The sequence below is a fragment of the Drosophila novamexicana genome, unplaced genomic scaffold, assembly GCF_003285875.2.
Source record: "Drosophila novamexicana strain 15010-1031.04,08,12 unplaced genomic scaffold, DnovRS2.1 tig00004560-arrow-pilon, whole genome shotgun sequence".
NCBI lineage: Eukaryota > Metazoa > Arthropoda > Insecta > Diptera > Drosophilidae > Drosophila > Drosophila novamexicana.
The window spans coordinates 2,792,334-2,812,662 of record NW_020825054.1 but is presented as its reverse complement, the minus strand read 5'-3'; the positions used below and the strand labels follow the sequence as shown (position 1 = coordinate 2,812,662).

Sequence of the window (20,329 nt, the reverse complement as noted above, 5' to 3'; positions counted from 1 at the left end):
TACTCAGCTGACTTAAACCTATAAGCCTGTGTCTCAATCAACTTTGTATTTGTGAAGTGTATTTCCCGTGCCGCTGCGTTTATGGCAATATTTCTGTTACCGAATGATTTAAGGGCAGGGCTCCTGATGAGAACGTGGTGAACTGCAACGAGAACACAACAAAAACAATTTATGCACCACAACTATAACAATAACAATGAACATTTTCTCGCAACTACAAAATAATATTTAATAAAGGAAAAAAGGTTTGTGGCCATGGTACAGCGGAAACCATTTTGCACAACCTACGGAATAAGTTTTTCCTTTTTTACGTATATCTGGGATTTTTATATTTTATATACAATCTGTATGCATACATGTGTGTATATATGTGTGCGCTTATATGTACAACTTGTCTGTATTTGTCGTAAATGTTATTGAATGTTATTGACAAAATAACACAAAGAATTCCAACAATTTGTTTTCCCCTTTTTATTAATATATTTTTTATGCCTGAAGCGAATTTCCTAGCTGGCAACAATTTATGTATATAATGACTGACCGACTGATTGACAGTCAGAACTGCGGTCACTTGCCAGTTGTTGTTGTTGTCAATATTGTTACTTGTCCTTTGAGGCAAGTAGCGTTATGAAAGAATTGGCACATACCAAAAGAAATGAATGTTTGTTTACTGGGGAAATATGTGTACCAAACCGCCAAGTGCTTAACATTGTGAATTGTTGAGCTGTGCATGAACGCTTGAGTGCCTAATGCATGGCGAAGTAAACTACGGTCAGGTTCTAAGACATATGTCACTTTGATCCCATATTATTTCAATTATATTTTGAAATATGACCTAATAAATTTTATATATTTAAATAATTCCAAAGCTCATTTATTTTATTGTTGAGTTTTAGTTGTTATTAAAATCGAATGACATATCAAGAATCATGCAATTTTAAACATAATATCAACATACATATATATTATTTATTTTTCGTAAAAACTTCTCAAAATATTTGGTTATTCTGATTCACAACTTCATTTAACGCCGATGTTATTATTATTCTTTCGCAAAAAGCTTTGACAATTCAATTTGGATAGAATTTCAAAGTTAGCCTTTAAAAATATAATAAAAAAATATAAGAATATATATAATTGCAGCTGTTTGAAGAGTTATTTAATTAAAAAACTTGTTTACTTAAATTGGCCAATTAAAAACAAACATCCATTAAAAGTTCGTAACTGCCAGATACCCTATACTAAGGTTTCACAATAAATATTTAATACGCTTTGATATTTCGAATTTAATATAAGTATCAGTCATCATTAATTTAAACCTATCAAAAATATTTTAATCCCTTTGGGTGAAAAAATTATATTACAGCATATTTACCTTTAGTTTTTATTATGCACTGTCAATGTGTACGGGGAATCTGAATTAAAATTAAGTAAGTATAAATGCTCGTTTGCGATATATTTAATTATTTATTTGATGCTCTGTTGCGTTTTATTTATTTACCTGTGAGAGTGTGTGTGTTCCCGTTTGTGTGTCTGTGAGAGTGGCTAGCATATTTATATTTATTTAGTTTTTCAATTCAATTGAATTTCCATTAACAAATTGCGTTTCAGACCTCGGAATTCAGCCACTTGTCTTCGTAAAGTTAGTAAAATGTTTTTGTTGCAATGTATGTAACCGGCTTACCCCATAAGGTACATATAATCTTGATCAGGTCGACGAGCTGATTCGTTCTAGCCATATCTGCCCGTTTGTTTTAACGCGTCGATCTCAAAAAACACAATAGCATAGGAAAGCGGTGGTATAAAATTATGGTGTGGAATACATTTCTCATCGCAGAGAATGCGTGGCGCAGGTTTTAGGGTATTTCCTGGTCGGTCACTTTCGAGTAGAGCACCCTTACTTGTTTATTTGTGTGTTTATATTGCGGCTTATTTTTCTGGCTGTACGGGATTATATTTTAAAGCCCGTGCTTTGCTTCAGGTTGGGCAAAAAATTAACACAATTTGCACAGGTTTTTAGAAATTGTTTTTTATTGCGTGCCAAATGTTTTTAGTCATTTTCGGATGGGCTTGCAGAACGAAATTGTTTTTCTACTAGAGCAATGTGCTAAATAAATAAAAATTGATGGATTGCGATTTTGCTCGGACTCGTAGATGTTGCAGAACATTTTAAATGTCTGCTTTGCGTTTTTAGGGAATTTAAAAATAAAAAAAAAAAAAACGTTTCAAAATTAGGTAATCTTAAATTTTTTTACTGAGTACAGTATTAACAAAGTCTTTCAATTAACTGAGATCACGCTTTAATATATTGTGGACACTAGTGAATCGGAACATAAAGGAATTTATATTCAACAAAATATATCTATTTTTTTATACCGTACTATCACTGAAAATGGTAAGAGGAAAATATATTTACTTGGAGTTGGTATATCCGACACAAGAGCATATCTTAAAATCTACTCACGGCCTGCCCATCCTTGAGAAGAAAACTTTTCTCATTCTGAAAGTCAAAGGAAATAAGTACTTGCATTCCAAGGATCTATATGATCAATCATTTGAGATGTGTTACACATTTTTGCAAAATCAAAGTATTCTGCGATCTTAAGATTTTTTTTTGGTGAAGTCTTAACTTTTGTCCGATTAGCTTCAAACTGATTTTCAAAGCTCTACAAAAAACGTAATGAATACCTGTTTCAGAGATTTAGAGAATTCCCGCAACTGTGGAAATTTTGAGAAAAAACTTATTCGGCCTCAAGATTCTTACCACAAGACTAACAAGGGGCACACCTCTGATTCCAACATTTGGCTATTCTATACTTTAAACATATTTTTAAAAAGAAGTGGAGAAGTCAAGATCGTTTGGGTAGATTTCAATACTCCACGTGCGTGTACTTAGTGAAAAGGAAATATCTAAAATTGTTAGGAGAAAACGTTTCTCGGGCAGGGCCGGGCAATACCCGCTAGTAGTGTATGTGTATATATATTATAAAATTTAACTCATTAATCTTTAATTAAGAGTATTTTTTTCAGCCATTGTTAATTAACTAAAATGTTATCGAGCGTAATTCAGTAAAATCAAAACATAGTTTTGGTCTGGTATCTTGTGTCCGCTCAAGAGGGCGATGGCCTGAATGGGATAATGTAGATCCGAAAAAGCTCTCTTAAAGGAAAACTTTACCTATTTTGAAGTGTTTTCTGTTTCATCTTGAGAAGCCTATTTCATGATTGTTTTCCCTGTTCATACTGAACTTATCTAAGAATTCCAAATACCACAATCTAGCGCAAAATTCATAAACATTTGCTTTTTGAAAACATGTCACACAGCTAAACCAAACCCTCTTCAACACTTTGCGGTTTTGCCAAGCACTTTACTCTACACTTGACAGCTGCCAACCACTCAAATAGCTTCCCACCCCCAGCTGGCACTTCTAACAAAGGCCTCACCCGAAACCTAAACGAGCTTAAGTCAGCTGCTAAATTATGAACAGCCTTTATTGCCGAACGGAACCTTGACCGCATGACAAGCTGAAAATGTTAAGTAAATCTCTTTTGGCGAATAGCATTAGAAACCGCAAGATGCCAAACACTTTTTTTGGCATAAAAGTAACCGAAACCTTCCTCCTTGATGATGGGCAGCAATAAATTCATCAACTTTCAAATCAATTAGGCTCACAAATTTTGCACTTAATTAGTTAGCTTGCGACATTTAATCAAGATACTTATTTTCTTAAACTTTTAAGGAGGGTAATTAAAGAGGGTAGTTGATATAGTATTAATAAGATATATAATGTACCTTGCTTAACACTGGACTAAAGCATAAACGGATATACCCATAAAGTAAATATGAATATTCTTAATAAGTATCAACATCCAATACGATCTTGGTGTTTTTTTTTTTTGGTTTATTCTAGTATATTTGTATATTTTAAACTGAGAAAAAATTTACTAAGGATGATGTTTTACTAATTTGTAGAGATCAATTTGAAGCTCTTTGCATCAACTGGTAATATTATTGGTATCAGGAAAGAGTTCTTTCCTAGACAAAGTAGATTACATGAGAGGCGTTACCTTATAATAATGTCTTGACGGGTAATTTCGTCTTCAGTTAACTCAGTTGTGTTTAATTCTGTATATTTTGTTCTTACATCCCAGTTGAATGAATGAATTTAATGCTTGCCCGCCGCATTTCGCGCCTTTGCTCTTCTCCATAGGAATTTTTCTTGCCGCACATAATTTCCAATTAGGCTTCACTATGTGGCATTAAAATGAGTAAGTTAAGCATTTTACGCCGTGCGGAATCATAAATAATTGAATAACTTACTCATTTCTGCGTTGAATTCCACTCACATTTGCCCCAGGCGACAACAATTCCTTGCAATAGCCCATTTCTCTTGTAGCTGCCATTTTGCTTGCCAGAGACACTCTTATCTAACGCTGACATGCACATTATGCTCTCTGTTTAGCACACTCTCTGTCCCTGTCACTCTCTCTCTCTCTCTCTCTCTCTCTCTCTCTCTCTCTCTCTTTCTCTCTCTCTCTCTTGCCCTCACTCTTGTGCTATGCTTAAATTTGTCACAATTTTGTTGAAACGGAAGTTGCTGCAAGTTTCTCTCGTCTCCTGTCGATTTGCTTGTGTCCTGTCGACCGCCTTTCTCTGCTGCCTCTTTATCAATCATAATTTCCTACGCTGAGTAGTCTCATTAACGTTAGCTCTTATCACCTTGTTTGGCTTTCTCTTTCTAGCCATTCTTATTCTTTTACCTGGCCAACTGGCTGCCTTCTTATTGCTCCATTCGAGTAATTGCTTTATGCACTGATTTATGCTTATCTTTTAGTCATATTTTTACATTTACCTTTATCGCGCCCAGCGCCTTACCATCGGAACAGTTTGACCTTATTCTTTAAAACTGAATTTTGCCGGTCTCTCTCGGGGTGAGTGTGTGTGTATCTGTGTGTGTGCATATGCATAAAAAAGAACTTTTCATTAAGCATAATGGGTGTTCGCTTCTGAGCAATAAGGTCTATCCATAAACTAACAAAGCAACGATTATAATCGATCATTTTTGTTTTGGCAACAGTGCAGCACTGTTCATGTTGCACCTTCATTTGTAAGCGACCTTTATTCTGGAAAAATAATTTTAATTATTTAATGTATAATGTCCCAAAATCCTTTTATATCAACAAATGAAAGAAAAAATATGAATGTTAAGTAGAAGATAAAATGAAATATACAAATATAAACATTTTTTACTGCCAAGATCTTAAACATTAGCAAAAATTTTCATTTACCGATAAATTTTACATTTATTATACAAATCAGCCAATTTGTTTTTTTTTTTTTTTTTTTCAATCGTGACACCCTGTTCCAAGGTGGACAATCATCATAAAAGTGGCATTAGGGTTTAGTGTGCCCGCAAATAGCTTCACTTGCTGACATCGCGCCACACTTACACCCTCAGCCACATACCCACGGTCATCATTTCAAATTTTTACGCTGAGCTGCGCGATGTTTATTAGTTTAATGACTATGCTCTAGCTTAGCCAAGTACGTATATCGGTATTTATGTCTGATAGTGTATATGCGGCTGTATTTTCAGCCATTATAATTATGGGCACATATAGCCTCTTGGTGCGACATTAAATGCCGTGCACGTACTGTGCAAATCGCACAACAATTAACGATTTCGTTCTCATCCGTTAGCCATGTTTCTTTCACAGTCTCTCTGTGGAACATTTTTACGCTTTATCCTGACAGACGCGCGCTTTTTACATAAAGCACGGACAAATATGCAAGATAAGCCAAACAGATAATGAAAAACATCTAATAAAAAGTACTTGACTTTGATATGCCCTATTTTGCCATAATTGTATAGATACTGTGGATGGCATATTATTACCTAAATATATATCTCACGATTCCTGTTAGGGCCAGGAAGTCTTCTTAGCTCCAAATGTGATATGTAGGTAGTTCAAGGAAATTAAAGAGACGCTCAAAATGGTTCATTAGACGCATATAAGCACATTCTGGATGATCATTGCATTTGACTAATGAAATATAGGTTGTTGAGTGGGGCATAGAACTTAGAACTTGTATTTAAAGGATAACTGAACATTTAAAAGTGGCTTAAAAAAATAATAAATATGTGTTCTGAAGAACCTGCCTGACTTTTCTGTAGGGTATGCACAGATGAGCAGCGAGATAGCGCGCAGACTTAGTAGCCTGCCATGTTTCGCCTGCTTTCAAATTAAATAAAAATACAATCAAGCGTCGAGCTCTGCAGTGCCCGACCCGGAGCTCTTTCTTCTCACCGATGCCTGCGTGACTCAGCATTAATCTGCTGGACTCCAGTTGCATGCACTTGCTTGCCTGCGTTCGCTTGCCCTCCCTTCTGCCTTTTTGCTTTCATTTAAACTTAAATAGTGTGCGAGTGTTTGTTGTAGGCGGCGTTGCTGCATGCGTACGTGCCTGCCACACCTAAGTGTATGCAACAATAGTTTTGCAAAGGCTGCGCCCAGAGAGATTCGTTGAACGTCCGCGCAACGTAAAGGAATGAATGCCGCTCAAATTGAAATTCTTTATACATGCGGTGTAGTGTTTTGTTTGTCTAAACGGTCTGGAACCGCACCTCAACGTCTGTCCAGGCTGCTGCTCTTGGCTCGGCTGTCTGTCGAGCTGTCTGTTCCTCTGCACGTCTGTCTAGTAAAAGTTTAGTCCGCCTTAATGTATGCAAGGGTTTTGTGAGCTTTGTTATTTGTTCACTCTGCTTCTACTACAAAGGCACTTGAGCTAAGGGAATTCCTGGCATGTCAGTTTCTGTTGGTTCATTTTGACAAACTTGAAATAATATTTTCATATATGAAAATATTTGATGTAGACATCTCGGACCCTATAATATTTACATTCTAGTTCAGTATCAATATCCGAGTCGATACATATATAATTACGGATTATTGTATAATAAATTCACGCAAAATGCTAAGCTATACTACAGTTCAATTCAATTTTTGATAGAAAATATGAAAGTAATACAGGAGATATTTTACTAAAAAAACGAATTTCAGTTTGCAGAACAGATACATATTTTTTATATATATGTATAATAGTTACAGGGTATTTGATACTGGTTATCTTGCAGGACTATTTTAAAGCAACTGAAAGAGTACTATGCTGCAACTGTCAATCAATTAGAGCAGTAGGGGCATTCCATAACACAGTCTAATTAAATTCCGTGCCCTATTGTTGTGCATTTTTTGTGTGTATAATATGTAAAGGATGTACATATATATGCAAATGTGATATGTAAAATATATTTGTAATTGGTATTTTCCTTGCCATTGAAATGTGTCATTTTGTTATCGTTTGCATTTAAATGACCGATACAATAACAATAAAAACATACGAGGTCCTCACATATCCGTCTGACAGCTGCCTAGAAACATAAAATATTCTTGGTGTTTGCAAATCGTTAAAAGTGCATTTGTATGCTCTTTCCTTGTCAATTTTTCATTTTCCATTTACTCTATTCTATTTTCTCTGTTTATCTAGAACTTCATTATGATACGCTGTATTTTGCTTGCATCTCGACACAAATAAAAAGGAAATTATAAAAAATTTTAATTAAAAAGTGTTTCGCATTTTTCAGGACGTTGCCCACCTGACATATACGAAAATAAACACACACAGGTGCACTCATTAGTCTACTTATTTCGACACTGCCTGCAATTCAATTAGAGTGCAGCATAAACACATACACACACAATCCCTCACACTCGCACACACTTGAATTTTAATTAAATAAATTTAGTATATTTCCTGATATCATAAACATGGCGGCAATAGCAGCCGCCGCAGCAGTAGAACCCATAAGGGCATGAAAATGAAAATATTTAATCGTTGGTTATATTCCAGCCGCCCAAGAGGTTTAAGGATTAAGTACAGGTGGCGTGGAGGTAGTTGTAGTTGTGGTGCGGCGTTTAGTAGGTTTGTTTGCACAAAATTCAAAGAAAATTGCCTCAGCAGCAGCTGCTGCCTGTCTAACTGGTTGCCTGCCACCAACTATGTTGCATCATTTTGAGCTCGTCGTCAACAGATTTTCTGCCTCGCATTTAGTTCTATATAAGCACATGTGTATGTTGGTATGTTGGTGTGTGAGTGCGTGACGGTGTGTGCATGTGCACACATAATCAAATTTAAGTTGACTGTCTCTACGAGTCGTTATGCCGCATCGTGTGGCACAACTTGTTTTTGGAATTTCAGGCTGCATTTAATTGAACTTTCTGCCTGCTTTCTGGCCATGTTGGGTAGGATTTTATTTTTTGGCCTACGTTATCCTAATGAACGTGTTCAATTCACCAAATGATTGAGGTAGTGTGCCCCACACGTCCTGCATTTTGTCAATCTAAAATGCTGATTGACTGTACATTCGTTCAAAATAGTCGGTTCTGGTTTCAAATCGTTTTTGGGATTCATAATACTGTTCTTGGCGTTTGTTCATTTGGATTAGGAAAATATTAATTAAGCTGTGGCCTCTAAAACAAAAATAGATTTGCGGCATAGAGTTAGATTTCTTACCGTTTCAATAACGATTGATGTGCGGTTGTAAAAGGCTTTAATACTGAGATAAAACGGTTTTGTTCAGGGTCGACCCCATTTCAGTCAAAACCGCTTCAATTAATAGTTGTCACTGTCGAAGAGCTTGTTTTCAAGGTCTGCCCGGGTCCTTCAAGTAACGGTTTTAGAACAGATATATGCCCATTTTCAATTAAACAGCTGACCCCAGGCTTAAAACAACTTCTAGAATATACTTATAATCTTAATACTGGGCTTGGAATTGTTTTGTATTTGAGTTAGCAATGCAACTTCAATCTACCCATCTACCCACAACTTATGCAGTGGCTAATTAAGCAATCTTTTCATGGCCCACCGGGATCTCGCCTTGTGCGAGCCACTCACAGACAACAACGAATGCCTTGGATGGCATGGCTTTGTGGCATTGTATCCCATAGTTAATTATTGTTATTATTATTTTTGGGCTGCGTTGGCTACAGCTGCAGTTTCTGGCGCTCTGGTCAGTGTGGTCATCCAGTGTCGAAACTAAATACTAAGCAGGTTTATTAAAGCCTCCAAGCTTTTGAGTTGGCAAATCAAGTTGTAGTCAAATGGGTTTGCGGCTTTTCAACGCTTGCTCTCAAAATTACGGAAACAGCAAATAATTATTTATACGATTGAATGTTCAACCATAAAGCCTCTAGCTTCTCGCCTGGCCTGAGCATAATTGCCTGTGGCTTTGCTCTGTAAATTTTGTCATTGGTTTCTGTGGGCCCAAAACTGTCTGCACTTTATACTGTACACACTGTACGCGCCTCTGACAGACGCTTCTGGCATCTCTAGAATTTAAACACAAATATTTACTTAAATATTTGTGAGAAATTGTCAGCTGGAAATATTAAGAGAGATACATCACTTTAAACTTTGGATACATCACTTTCATCGTTTAAACATGGCCTTTTAATGTTGCATTCAATTTATAGTAAATTACATCAATTAATTTGCTGCTTTACTTTTGATTTAATAATCGATAATTACTTTTCAATGAGTTCCGACCAATCGATACCCTGAATCTAAAAAAGGCCAGCAAATGTATAAAACACTTAAACATACCCGATCTATGAAGTTAAAAAAATATTTATCAGAACACCGAGCTGAGTTTTTCAAGTCATGTTCGTATGTGAACGTATCTACGCGGGAATCTGGAAAGCTTCAAAAATTAGAGACATCAAAATTGAAAAAATTATTATCATATATTACCATAAGCAGAACGATATTTTTTTTAATATTTCCTCCCCTCGTAAGCTTAGTGAACAGATTCTTACATAGCATACGATTTCGAAGATTTCTCTCTTTTTAGATAAATCCCGTCGGACCCTACAAAATCATTTCTAAAAGTAGAACCTTGATCCAACTGGATAAATATGGATTAAATATTGTATGCATACTTATCTAATCGTATCATGTGCCGATTACAAACTGTTTCATTCAGAACGTTACATATTAAGCGACCGAATTCCAATACCGTCCATTGGGGTACAGTCATAAGCATACAAAGTCTGTGTGGCTCATAAAAATCAAGCTACAACTTCGGCTCATTCCTACAAAGTTTTTTGTTTTATATTAGATTTAACTGAACTTGTACTCGCTGTTATTGCCTGCACCACTTTTAAGGCTCCGTCTCCCCCCACAGGCAACAACAAAACGGACAATATAATTCTAATGCTTGAGCAAAAGTTTAAGCAAATAAAAAATGAATACAGTGTATGTACAAGGTTAAAGTCACAGGTAAGCAACTTTTTGTGGAGAGTGCGAGCGTTGAGGAGCGCCTTTCAATTTAATGCTTCGTTACCTTTTTTCGAGCAAATTTTCAAGAGGCGAAAAGCTTTGGAGGAACAAGTTTTAAGTGTACTAACAAAAAGGCATACGAAAAGAAATTGAGCTACCCGAAAAATATGTGAGCCTTTTATTGTCAAGGACTTGCGAGAACAATCCAGAAAACAATAACTAGAAGATTTATTGCATGACTACCTTTATTTTTACTTTTTTGCTTGGCACTTTCGTGTTGGGCATTATATTTTAAACATTTTTAATAATATGAACTCAGAACACAAAGTTAAGTGGATAAATTCCTAATATAATGACAAATATAAATATACTAGCGGGAATTTCCCGGCCTTGCCCATCTGTTGCCGGGGAAATTTTCCAAATCGCTGAGATGCATATTATTTAAGTTCTTATGTAGAGCTTTGAAAATAGCTATGATACAAATCGGACAAAACCTAAAACTCAGCCCAAACAATCTTTGCATCGCACTGTCCACCGTGGAAGCTTGTGTTCTAAGAAAAGTGTGAAATACGACTCAAATGAGTATTTCATTCGCTTGTAAGAGATCAGAAGGCACTGATCGATTTCAACGCAAAATAAAATAAAATAAAATAAAATACAAAAAAAGAAGTTTTTTATAAATTTATAAGTTTCTGACCCGTTTTATATAAACTAGTTCATCAGATATTATTCCATAACTATAACCATTGGCTTGATGACGCCTGGAAGCAAATATTATTTAAGCAATGGCGCTTAAACGAATTTGCATGCATAAATAGACTCTTCGCCAGCCTTTTTGCTCCCACTAAGCTTTAAACTGACATCTTGTACTGTACCCATACTCTACTCTCTTGGTTGAGTGGCCTGTCACCATCACCCCGGGGCTCTGATGCATGTGTGACATAAACGCAAACAGCCGACCAAGTAGCTTATTACAGTGGGTGGGCCACGCCCACCGCTTAAAATGAAATTAAGGCAATTGGAGAACAGATAACACTTGAAGTAAGAAATTCCGTTGAACAACATTTGTTTCATTGGAGCTTAGAGTTGAAGTAAAGGTTGTAGGAAAATTAAAGACTATACTACGCGATGGAACTTAATGCAAAGGAATTTGTTTATAAGTTTTTACATTTCATATATTTGTGTTTTAACAATTGCTTCTTTTACATTATGCACACATTTCCTTTTTTACTTTATGAGGTGAAAATGATTCAGTTTATTATTTTACTACGAATAAGTTTTTTTGGATTATATTTTACACATAAAGAAAAAGTGAATATGGATTTTCATGGATTTGATTATTTTAAGTGATCCTAATTTTTATTTTTATAATAATTCTAATAATTACATCATTGTAAGAATTAGATTCTAAAAGCATAATTAGAATACACAATTTTCAAATAGCTTCACCGACCAATGGATGTAATTTATTAAGGTAGTAAGAAATTAACAAACAAATAAAAAACATGCGTAGTGTTTGCTTATAAATATATTCTTTAAGTTTATACTTCATATAAAATGAGTTCATTAAAGAATTTTGTTTTCCATTTTTTAAGCTGCTTCCAGTTTTTGCACAATGTTCTTTTTGTGAACAGCTTTCATTTCCTTAAACGCTATTTTTTCCTATCTGTTTATTTTTGTTTCATGAAACTTGCCTCAGAATTGTGTAACCATTAAAACTGCTGCAGACGCTTTTGTTCTCCATTTGATGCACGGCTTTTTGAATTTATATTTATGATTCGTCCTATGCCGTTAGCCAACTTTGAATTGGGCTCATTTTGGCCAGCGGCCAATTAAGTTTTTCCCTTGTATCGAAGGGATGTTTGTCCGTTAACCGATTAGCTATCTCCTTGTTTCTTGCAATAATTCAGAGCGGCCAGCCGCAATCATGAAAACTTAAATAAGCGCTTTTGGGAGCGGATTCCACTAACAGCTACTACATTTTGTGCTTGCATAATCCAGGCCAAATGCAGTTATTGGTAGCTTCACTACTGTAAATTTTGCTTCGCTCTTGTTGAAAGAAAACTGTTAAGGTTCTCATCTCGCTGCTTGATTACCTAATGAACTTAGCTAAGGAAAGTTAAGCCTGTTTAGCTCCGACGTGGCTTCACTGTTTCGCCTTGCTTAACACTTGGTTGCGTCGAAGCAAGTCAAGCGTCCTACATCACTTGGCCAAGTTAACCTGAAACAAAGCACGCACTGCTTGCCTTTTCATAAGTAATTGGGTTAAATGGGGTTTCAGTTAATTAATATGAATTATAAATTGTTAGCTCAATTATTTTGAGGAATGTTATGTTTTCTACATTGAGCATAGTTTCAAATTTCTATATTTATATATATGAACACATTCTCCGAGCATTTAATGAAGACATTTTGGTTTTCAAACTGAAACAATTTTATTTGGGTTTTATTTGTTGGTTTTATTACAACAAATATGCTATCTTATGCCTAGCAAATGAACTATTTTATGTCCAAATGCAATGGTTGAAAGTAGGCTTGGCAAATTTAATTTGATGGGTTTCAGAATAATCGTTTCAGTTTCGCCGATGTAGTGAAAAAAATCCAAAAAAGAACACATTTATAAAAAAATGTTAATTTTCGTACCATTTTAATGCATGTTTCACAACTTTTTAAATTTTTTACACCGTTTTCAAGTTAAGCTGCATAAAAATGGTCTCTTAATGAAAAAAAAGTAGAAAAGTTTACCTCGCATAAAAAGCTTTAGCCCCTCGGTTATAAATAGCATTGATTGCGGCAGCTGCCAAATTTCCTCCCGTTTTTGAGCATTAATGGATAAGGTGTCAATAAAGAAAAAGTAGCTTCAGTTTTTGTGCCCTGCCGCGAACATCAGCATTCACTCATCAGACCGAGGGGAGGAGAGTAGAGAAGGGACACTGTGGTAGATCAACATTAACATCCTTCGCGTTGTCATTGATGAATTTAACTTTTAGCTGTCAGCGCTTTTTTGCTGTTCCAGCTTTATACCTTAGCAGAGGGTATTATTATTTTCCTGAAATGTTAAAGCACTGAAAAGAACAAATCCGATCCTTTTGGATATATAGAATATAGACAACTTAGGCGATGCTATAAATTTCAAATAAATAATTGATGAATAAAAATGATCTTTCGTAGTTTTTGCCCTGACTTCAGTCTATGCCTATGTAAAAGTTCTGATACAGGAATGATTCATTTAAAAATTGAGTCTCCTCCTTCTAGTGAGTTAGTTAGGTTAAGCTTAAGTTTCAATTAATCCCCATAAATCTTGATTTTTATTTAATAAAATCAAAAGTTATGTAGTAAACGTTTGGGTGTTAACCATTAAACATAAAGTTTTTCGTAATTTGCTTGCATAGATTTTTATTTGACAGATTTTCTATAAGATTTTATCTAGGTATGTTTTTAAGGATATTCATAATTCGTCCTGTGGATGCTTAAATTTCTCTTCCGTTTTTGTTCGCTTTTTTCCTTTAGCTTTGTCTTGTTGTCATTTTTAATATGCATGCCATTTGCCATAGATATGCGGGTATTGAGATACTTTTTGTAACTTTTTCGGGCTATATTTCAACGTAGGGACAACTCGGGACAACTGCCCGTTTTACGGTTCCATTCGGTTGCCATTAGCCATTAAATGGCAGACATTTTGGATGGGTGGGGTGTGGGCCATTTGCCTTTTGTCCGTCTCCTATTGCTGGCTGTCCCTACAAAGCATTTTCGTAATTATGCTTTTAAAAGTTGCATAAAAAACTGTCCTTAAAAATGTTAAGTTGTTTTCGCATTGGGTAGAAATTGCAAAAGTCGGAACTTAAATATGGGTTTTTTGTGTGGTAAAATTTTCTTATGCATTCATAATAAGATGCGTACATTTTTAATGAATTCTTCCCTTTCTCTTTTTACAGCGCCAATTAATTGAAATTGTGTTTTTAAGGTAAGTGCAGCAATTATTTTAATTGGCATTATTTGTTTAAAGGATTTTGTAAAATATGAAAATTGACAAAAAAAAAAAATAATAGTTGAACAAAAAGGTTTTGTTTCAATTTTAGAAATTTAATTTTTTTTATTTATTTTTTCTAATTTCTGAATGTTTTTCAGGAGTTTAGTTTAAGTAGCTCGCTAAATTCGCTATAAAATGGTCATGCAAATTATAAAATTTTAGTTTTTCATTCATTAATGTGCCGCCAGCTCATTAGCATTGCCCTTACCGTGCCCTCCCCTGCCCTTCCTCTGACCACAAAAAAACACAAGCTCGGCAAATTTTCTTGGCCGAAACCAAAATTTTAATTGCACACGGAAAATTTAACGCCACAGAATATGCAACGCTTTCCGCCTAATTGCAACCGCCAGGCACTGAATTGGTCCCTGGTCCAATGAAGCATGCCACATGCCCTGCCCTGCTACCAGGCAAGCCAGTCCATAACCATACCTCCTTCTGCGCATCAAGTGCAGCCGTTGGTGGAGAAGAAATTGCAGCGTCAAACGCAAAACCGAAATGTAATTTAAATTTTTTGTGCGACGTTGGCACGACATTTACCTCAATTTCGATTTGAATAGACTTACCAGGAAAGGGTATTTTGTTGAAAAAGGTATCATTGAAGAAGAATAGTATCTACAATTTATTATAGGCTTATATTTATATCTCAAATTACCCTAGTCCACCGCATTTACGAGTCATTTAAATTTTCTTTTTGCTTTCAACATGTTTTTGTTTGCAATCGAATCGTTTCATTTTAAGATGTATAACTTTGTGACTACGATAACATTATAAGTCACTAACTGAAACCGTTCCATCGAGATGGCAAAGCTTAATAGAAAGTGATGATAAACTAGCGAATTGAAAAGTAAAGTTGTAAAATGAATAATAAGAAGCTATTAGTCGCGTCATTAAATGTCGCTCTTACAGTGTTGGGGACCGAGGAAAGATTTGAAAAAGTACTCACTGGAAAATAAATAAAATTTCTTTAATATGTAGTGTAGTCAAGGTTCGGCATCAGCACAAATAACTTTAACATTTTTATGCCCGATATCCTCTATCGTTTTGCCTTCAGGCTGCTCGTTGATTAAGCGCCGCAAATTATGCTAACAAAACCGTGAGCGAAGTTTTGATGCAGTTTGATTGGATTTTTGGCATTGACGTGCCAAATGCGAAATCTGCGAGTTGGCCGAAAGGGGAATTGTTTAGCGTTCGTGTGCGAGTATGTGCGGGCTTGTGTGTGTGCGTGTGTTTATAAATATATGCCTTTTGGACTTTAACGAAAGAAAGCTAACTTTTTGCTAAGGCTTAATTAACAGTTCAAATAGCTGGTCATAGCTCAATTAAGCAAGCACAGAAAGAAGAAGTGAGGGAAGGGAGTAAGCTAGGCGGGTAGAAAGGTGCTAAAGTAATTAAGAGGGGGTCTCCACACAGTTGAATCGCCTTACGCACGTATTGCGTTGCCCACTTTTGTGGGAAGCCGTATATTTCCTTTTCGCCCCAACCTTTGCTTACGTCTATAATGCACTGGTGCGTTGCACAACAGAAAGGCAAAGCAGTGATGTGGGCATGGTTGTGGGAGGGTAGGAGGGTGTTACACTTGTTGCCATCAAGTTGCAAGTGGCAACTTTGACAGCGTTAATTTACATGCCTGGCCTTCAGTTTTCCGACCAAAAGAGTTCCTGTTAAGCCCTCTCCAAGCACCTCTGCACAAACACACACTCACACACACATACGCGCTCGCGCACACGTAATTAATGCGTTTGTGCGCTCGATAACATTGATCTGCATGTGTGTGCGTCTGTGTAAGTGTGTGGTTGTATTTGCCTGCATTGAAAATTCCGAAGGGCTGCACGTATTCCGTGGTATTTGCTGATTCGATTAGAAGTTGAAGATGAAAAAATTTACCGATGCAAATTTTTGCTTGTGTGTTTGTGTGCGTAGCGTACCAGGTTAAACTTAAAGTGCTTTGAAAGGCTAATCAACTTCGCATTTGAATTGAGATGGAATTTGAAACTCAACTGGCTAGTCTTTTGAAATATTTAGAAACTTTTAAGAACTCTTTCTTGAAGACTCCAAATTGGTTTGGGACATAGTTTGGAGCTGGTAGATTTGCATTTAACAATAGACTCGATATATTTTTATTTCAGAGTTGGGATATAATTGTGATTGAAGTTATTTAGTGAGAGTAAGACTTTAATACGAGTGTGCCTGTCTGTTGTGCCCTACCAGATGATACTTGGCATCCCTGAACTATTTTTTATAAACATTTGTACTTATTTATAAAAGAGCTGCAGACTTAACAATTAAGAGTTCTCTAGTTGGGAGTGGCCCGATACCCTGGAGCCGGGACCAAGCTACATTTACAAGCATTCTAGCTTCCTCCTATAAATATGTACATATAATCACATTCTCACACGCATAGTAGATCTTCTTGTGCCATGGAATATGCGTATTTTCTCAAAGAGGCAACGCTCCTACAATTGTGGCCTTCGTTTCACTTGCAATTTTTACTCATTTGATTTTGAACGAAGGTAATTTGATTTATGTTCAATGTGTGAAGAGCTATATGCCAAATTGGTTACTTTTAACCTGTTCCCATTCCATAATCAATGAGAGGGGAAAGTGAAAGAGGAAAGAAGACATCCATACGTCTCGTATTTAATATGTTAAATTTATCCATCTCTCAAATATGTTATTCAGCTCTCAAACAGCAGAGTTTAAGTGCATGTTAACTTTTTGATCTCGCCCACAGTTTTATAGCTGTTCTCAGCGGTTGTACAAATTGTTCTGCTTATTTAATTGATTTAAACTATGGTTACATAATGCTCCAAAACCTAGCAAAAACAGCATATCTACACATACCTACACACACCCCAACACACACCAAGCGGCGTATGGCCTGGCACCACACGTACTACGAGCTCTAGACCACCCCACATATCCCCTCTCAAAAGAACGCCCACAATTTTGACGCGACCCCGCATAAATTGATGTGCGCTCTTGCTGTGCCATTGATAGCCTATTGGGAGGTTGTACTGTTTCTGGGGGTGGGGCATGGTGTTAGAGGGCTTATAGCGGGTGGCATGCCGCTTTGAATGGTGCCGTATGAATAGATATCCATTTAAGCGCTGGTCATGTTGCTGGTCACAGCTGTGCGAGCTTAAATTGAGCCAACAACCACCGCAGACAACAAACAATTGCCAATTTAATTGTTGCTGTCCGAGAGAGGCTTCTCCAACTACCCTCTGCTTGCACCCCTCTGCCCCATTCATCTCGTCTCTTATGTCACCAAGGGTGTAAAAGGTGCTGCGCTGCAATTTGCATAAAAAGGTCAGTCCATTGCTGCCCCCCTTTTGCAACGAACCAACTGTTGCTGATGCCCACCACTCCTTTTTTTTAATTGCGGCTCAATTTCCATACGTTGATTAAATTTTCTAATATTACGCACAATCCGCTTCGGGGCGAAAGGTACAATGAGTTTTGGTATTTTTGTGGCAAACCCAACTATCAAAATGTTGGCTTATTATGTATTTAACAATTAGAGTTGATTGACAAGGAGGCAGTCTGTGGGCTACTTGACAGTTTAATATACATTTTGGCCATGCGTAATTCCTGAGGCCTACTTTTAGGCTGACCATTTTATTCAAATGATTTTATTACTATATCATCGTAGTTATTTTAAATAATTGATTTATTTTAATATAAAGTATTTGACTGGCTCGACCCTTTTTTCCCTTAATTTTGACATGTACAAATTTCTTTACTTTTATATTTTACTTTACTTATATTTTAAAAAATTATAGTTTATTTTTGATTTTTTTTTTTAATTGAGAGTATTATTTCCTCTACTTCTTCCTTCTTTGTTGTAGACTCTTAATAACGACACTGACCAAATTAGCTGGAAAAAAGAGCAAATCAATCGTATCGGGGATGCTATCAAAAATATTTGTGTTCTGATTAGGACTTAAGCTGTTAATTTGTACATTCTTATGTATTAAATTGATACTCGTTTTGTCATAGCAGAATATATACATTCATAAGCACATCACTCAGTCCATGAAACATTGCCATTCACACACGTTAACATAAGCATTACCATTAACAAGCGCTGTTATATTATTGCGGAAGAACAATTTCAGTTCTGTGTCAGTTCCTCGCTGCGTCTCGTTTGCTATTTGACAGAGCAGCATGTGAATCTTCTACAAAGATAACAGACCCTTTGATGGGTTCTTGGCAAATTCGATCCGCAAATGGGAAAAAATAATGTATGAGATATATCTCAGCGTCGGTCTAACAAGCAAGAAAATTATTAAATTTGGCTCTCCAATTTTTCTTAATAAAAAAGCAAACTTTAACAATAATAGTTTTTTTTTTGTTTTGATTAAGTAGCGGAGTTGGAAGCGCAGTTGGTGTCGGCAGTGTCGGCAAGCATATTACGAGATTAAGACTGAATATATATTTTGTAATCTTAAGAGGAAAATATGTGTTTTTAATGAATCCAACAGAAGTGATTTCTTTTTTGAAGTTGAGAAAAGGCAATTTATAATAACAAGATATTTATTATATGATGAGACTTTCTTAGTTGGCGTTAACTGCGTTTGTAGATTGGGTTTGTATATTCTCTTAGAATTGTATTTAATAAATAAATATTTTTATCAAGCTTAGAATGTTTTAGCTAAAGAAAACTTTTAAGAATTAAATGTACATTTGTGAGGAAGATTTCGGAACTTCACTGTTTTATTTAAAGGTTTTTAAATTTATTACGCTGTTTTGTCCATATATCAAATTTAATTTATTATTTTCTCTTTTCATTTATAAGTAAATAACATTATATTATAAAAACGTTTTTTTTTTATTATTAAAATGTGTCTCTTATGTTTTATTTCGTATTTATTGACGCACGCTCGAAAGCATGCGTTATAATTTACATAATACCCTGCTTTGGTATGAATGCGTGGGCGTGTTTGTGCATTTACTCAAGCGTCTATCCAATTTCTGAGTCTAACAAAAAAAAAAACAAAAACGGTCGAACTGTGTTGGGCAACCCTTGAAACATTTAATTTCCTTTTTGCATTACTTTTCTGGGCTTGCTGCTTCAAAAATTTAATTTCGTAATTGAAAGATCTGATGAACCTATGTTGCCTGGTTGAGAACCCCCTTTGCCCAGCAATTTCCATTGCCACTTGACTTGGTTCTTGTGTAACAAGCAGCAATTTAATTGAAAATTTATCAGTTTCACATTTCATTTGCATATGTGCAGTATTTCCTCCTACTAGACACACCCACACACGCACACAAAACCACACTCCCACTCCCACACACAAACACATAGGTCAGAGTATACTCTACGTTTTCCAATTTGCATCGTTGACATTTTTAGTACATTTGAATGGGAGATCCTTGTGTGTGACCCTCATTGTGCCAACAATTTCCCCAAGTGCGCACCTTACAAATATTGAACCAAAGACTATAGACCAGAAATTGTTGTTATTTTCTAACCTCTCGGCCAAATAAGCCGGCTATAATATTTGCTTTTGAACTATACACATTTCTGTTAAATAATTAGGGCTCACATATATGTATAATAGAATAAAGATGTTCTTGAAATGCTTCCTTCTGCCTGTTACATACATTTGTATGTTGCACAAATACAATATACCCTTATACCCATTTTTAATGGGTTCAGGGTATAAAAACAGTGGAAGAGACCTTATATACCTACCTAAATATAGAAAATAACAGTTTTTTTTAATAAAAATAAATTTTAAAAATTGAAATAGCTAAAAGTCATCTCTTAAAGAGCACTCTCACAATAAGCATTCTATTACTTAAGCATTGGCATTTCTGAGTGGCAGATACTGCTAAATAGTTATATTTCTGAAGCAGTCACCTGGCACGATACAGTCTAATTAAGCGATGGCTCTGAGAAAAAGCAAAAGCAGCAGACCGACGGTAGTTATAGATAGTAGTTGGGGTCTACTTCT

The 20,329-nt window shown here is 35.8% G+C and overlaps 1 protein-coding gene across 2 annotated transcripts in view; it reads left to right on the top strand.

Annotated features, from left to right (window-relative positions):
- The window catches only part of LOC115770948 (furin-like protease 1), a 188,260-nt gene that overhangs the window by 73,884 nt on the left and 94,047 nt on the right, over positions 1–20,329 (top strand). For both annotated transcript variants that reach the window (XM_030716408.1, XM_030716409.1), the window contains exon 3: positions 14,272–14,300. The gene's annotated coding sequence lies outside the window, so the exon portion shown is untranslated. The remainder of the gene's footprint in view (positions 1–14,271; positions 14,301–20,329) is intronic.